At 40.0% G+C, this 4,643-nt stretch overlaps 1 protein-coding gene across 1 annotated transcript in view; it reads left to right on the forward strand.

The window, feature by feature from the left end:
* The first annotated feature begins 292 nt into the window (after window positions 1-292).
* The window catches only part of MYO6 (myosin VI), a 156,052-nt gene continuing 151,701 nt past the window's right edge, over window positions 293-4,643 (forward strand). Inside the window, exon 1 of the mRNA XM_019804526.2 lies at window positions 293-472. The gene's annotated coding sequence lies outside the window, so the exon portion shown is untranslated. The remainder of the gene's footprint in view (window positions 473-4,643) is intronic.

Raw genomic sequence — 4,643 nt, forward strand, 5'->3', positions numbered from 1 at the left:
CGTGAACAGATTCTTGCTGTTGCCGGACTGCACGGTCACCGAATCCAGACCGGAGAGAACTTGCTTTGCAAGGGCTGAGACCACCGCGGCGAAGGAGGCCGTCTCGCAGGGGGAGGAACAAGGACCGTCGGCGGCGCCCGAGGCGGTCCCTTCTCGCGCTCTAGCGCGCCCACCTCAGCCCCGGAGGCTCTGCGCCGCGGGCCCGGGGAGAGCGGAGGGGCGGGGCGGGGGCGGGCGCCGAGAGCCCCTTAAAAAAAAAAAAAAAAAAAAAAAAAAAAAAAAAAAACGGGCGGAGACGGACCCGGGATCTGTCCGAGCAGGAAGCTAGCAGGATCCCGGTGGCCGCCGCCCGTCTCAGAGCTCGTCCACGTCGTCGTCCTTTTCGCTCAACTTCATCACCTTTCACCCCGCCCTCCGCCGCTCCGGCCACAGGTAGCCTCGCTGCCGCGCACCTGCCCTCGCGTCCGCACGGGTGAGTGACGCGGAGCCCCGGCTTCGGGGCGCCAGCGTCAGGGCCTCGCTGTCCCGCCCTGCTTCGGGGCTTCCTCGGGCCGTCCGGGGGCGGACGGCTGATTTCACCTCCCGAGGACGCGTGTAGGTGAAGCAGGTGATGGTGGGCCCGGCCGGCGGCTCACTAGTGCCAGGGCTGGTTCTCATTTCCACAGACACTGAGAGTCTCCTTTAATGGGTTTATCTTCCCCAAGATACCTTTGTGTATCTGCTGTAGCTCCCAGGTAAGGAGGGCACTCAGGGGGCCCCCTCTGACTTGGACACGCCGTGATAGTTTTAAGTGAACAAGCTTCAGATTCAGTGTAGGGATAGTGCCGTTTGTTCTGAGATGCGAGGGTCAGGTGCCAGCCACCATTAAATTAATAGTTTGATCGTGTAGGAGACTAGGTTGGGACTCTCTAACGCTATAATTTTAGTCTTTAGGTTGTCCAGTACTTTGAATATGTTAATTTGTATAGGGGCTACTGAACAAGCTTTTTATATTTGTTGATTTCCAAAAACTCCTTAAAACTATTAAAATGCTTCAACTCCGGGATTTTAAGTAGAAAATGATTTGGTAGGGTTATTACTAGAACATCCGTGTCGGAAATACTATTTCTCGGGGCGCCTGGGTGGCTCAGTCGTTGAGCGTCTGCCTTCCTCCCAGGGTGTTGGGATCGAGCCCCACATCAGACTCCTTGCTCCACTGGGAGCCTGCTTCTTCCTCTTCCACTCCCCCCCTGTTTGTGTTCCCTCTCTCGCTGGCTGTCTCTTTCTGTCAAATAAATAAATAAAAATCTTTTAAAAAAAGAAAAAGGGAAATGCTATTTCTATACAGTTTAAGAAAACAGGTTATATTTTATCTGGCATAAAATTGTGGTGGACGAATGCTTACACGCTAATCTACAGATACTAGTGAACAACTAGGAGCACTGTCCCAGCTTCACAGATTGCTGTGCATGCTAAGTAAGTTTCATTTGCTGTTATGCTCTGAAGTTGTAGATACAGTGTATCTAAATATAGTCAGGGTTTGAAAGTTCTAGAAATTCCTAAGATTTAGTTGAAACTATTCACACCATAAAATGTGAATCTTGAACTTGGGCTGGAGTTGTCATGGTACAAAGGTTGGCAGCAAAACGGCATATCTGTACAAATTAACTAAACTTCATAGATATCTTGGGTTGTGGTTTTACAATTGGAAATTGTTTAGTGAAAAAATTACCTTGGTGTCTTTTATCATTAATTTTTGAAACATTACAATTTGGGCTGTAGCCAGAGCTTGAAACAATGCAGCCGTTCAAAGTAACTCATTGACTTTTAAATATCCCCCTCATTTTGAGTATTTTAAGTTGCTCAGGAATTATATGCACAGTGGTAAACAAGCCGTTTTAGTCTTAGGCAGATATGCCTATTGCATTTGTATGTTCCATGTGACATATTGTTCTCCCAGTTTGAGTTACATTTTCGTTTTCAAAAACTAATTTTAAAAGAGAGTAACAGAAGTAATGAATGACTTTAAGAAAAGATTATCATGATTAAAAACTCTAAATATATATTATATAAAACTGTAATATACATATATTCTTTATTAGTGTCTAGAAACACGGGCAAGGAAAATGTAATGAGCTATTGCAATATTTAATGTAAATTAATGCAAGGTATTAAAAACAGATCATAAATCGTAACCCCATGGCGCTTATCTGAAGTGGATTTTTTCCCCTCTGTTTATGTTTATGTGATCAAGTTTTAAAATAACAGTGGCCAGGAAATCTGAGAGAGGCTGAAGGCTCTTTTCTCATCCTGTTGTGACTTTGCCTGGAGACTGTGGTGTATCATGTAGCCCATTGTTTAGATAACTGGGCTGTCTCTGTGTTCTAAAGTACAGCTCTTTTCAGAAAGTTTTAAAATTTTTGACCATGTGAGGTTTGAATAAATACAAGCATCCAAAACATTTTTTAGAAAATTAACCCGTTTTCACTGTTGATAATTGAAGCTTCATTTTGATATTTAAAAATGTCAGTTTTAAAAAGTTTTCTAACCTCTGTGAATTTTTCATTTTGGTATATTAAAACATTTTCGGTAAAAGACTGAAAAAGGTATTACAGCTCTAATAATTCTCATACAGCTTGTGATCCCCTTAATGAGGTACTTCATAATAATTTCTGAACTTTAATAGGATAAGATCATCACCCCCTTTATGAGGGATCTGCCATAATCAGAACACTAACTGAGGGATTTGATCTACAAAATAATTTTCAAGGTTGGTGGTCTTGTCCTTTTACTCATGAAGAAATTTAAGCTTAGAGAATTAAATATTTGCTCAAGGTCTTACAGCTCCAGAGGAACAAAGTCTGGATTCACACCTAAGTCTGCTGACCATGAAACCCCTGTTTTTTCCACCAGACCAGGTTGCCTTGATCTCAGTTCATTTGGTAGACTGTTCAAATAAACCTGCACAACCGGTATTGTGTTAAAGAATGTAACTTGATGAAGGGACACAGGAGTGAGGATGATACAGGTCATGAATGTGGTTCTGAAACTAATGTTGAATTTTCTGTTTTTTTCATTCTTAAGGTGACAACTTTGAACAGTGGCGTGGTGTTGCTTTATCATTTCCGATGTAAATTCCAGAATATTATGTAAATAGTGCACTTTTTATTTTGATGGGTTTATAGGAATTAGAATTAGGCTGTAATGTAACGCTGGTTTTCATTGTAGATAAAATGGGTAGTACAGTGTTCCTGTTTCAGATAGAACTTTATATTTTCCTTAAATGAGATTGATCGTTGCCCGTATATGCCATAGCTGTCTTTTAAATATTACGTAATTAACTTCGTAATCCTTGTGAGGGGGCTTGTTTTCAAAGTATTATTAAATTCTCACCTGTACTATTAGGGCAATTTTTTTATGGCCTGTGTTTATTTCAGGAATGTCCCTTGAGCTATAATAGACATAAAAGACAAAAACGAGCACACAAAGTCCATCTTTTATAACAAAGCAGGAGTCATTTCAGCAGTAGAATGTAGTTGGGTAAATGAGAAGAAAAATGGTAAGGCTGAGTTGGGTGACTGTGTTTACAGGTGTTTCATTATTTGATTTGAACTGTTAAGAATTTTGCATCTCAAGGATACTCCTATTCAACTGTAAGTACAAGACCATCATCCAAGAGCTTAATATAAATTATTAATGGACGATCTGTAACACCCCTGCTTGTGTGTGTATATGCATGTGTAGATAATTAAGAACTAACTAAGGTCAAATAAGCTTAAATTCTATTTTGGAGGCATTATATAATATTCAGAGGAACCAGAAAGTTTAGCATTTAAAACAGCTATGCTTTTATTTAACAAATTTAGTGGACTATTAGTAATCTTAAAATATAAATATTAGAATATTTTTCTGTTTATTGTTTTGAAAAATAAACTTTTCATATTTAGTATAAGAATGACATGGTAATTCGAGAAATGACCACAAGTCGACAAGAAGTTCTCCCTGTAAGTGCTGAAGCATAGACTGTAAAACCAGAAGAACCAATCTGGCATCTTTAGCAATCTTGCTAGTGTTAAAGAGAAGGGAAGTCCTTTTCTATACTGAAAGCATGCCTCCAGTGAAACCAAAATACTGAAGAACATTCCTTGGGTGATATTCACCCAGGTGAATATTTATATCCAGGCTGAGTAATATGCACAAAGGAAGGCGGTGCTCTTGACAAAACCACAGGCATCTTTCATGTAAGTTACGTCACTTGTTATTTTATTCGAAGGTAACCTGCTGCTTAACCTTTACAAGGTAAGGTATTGCATATAGCAGAATTTTTAAATTTCTGTTTTATGTGGATAAACATCTTTTTCAACAAATATTTACTGAGGGCCTACTGTGTTTGAAATATGACTGTAGGTGGGACCTGGTTCTTCTTTGTACTGGCAGATCTTTGGATCTAGGAAATATAAAGAGTGGCAGAGACAAAAAGAAAGATGAGTAGAAATACCAATTTAAAATCTGATGGCATTTATTATCAAATTTAACAGCTTACATTTGTATGGCACTTTATTGTTCTGGAAATCGTTTTATGTACATTTGGTCCTTAAAACGACTTGTTGAAGTAGATGTGGTAAACTTACTCTTATTCTGCGGATGAGAAAATGGAGACAAAA

Source organism: Ailuropoda melanoleuca, chromosome 19 (genome assembly GCF_002007445.2).
Source record: "Ailuropoda melanoleuca isolate Jingjing chromosome 19, ASM200744v2, whole genome shotgun sequence".
NCBI lineage: Eukaryota > Metazoa > Chordata > Mammalia > Carnivora > Ursidae > Ailuropoda > Ailuropoda melanoleuca.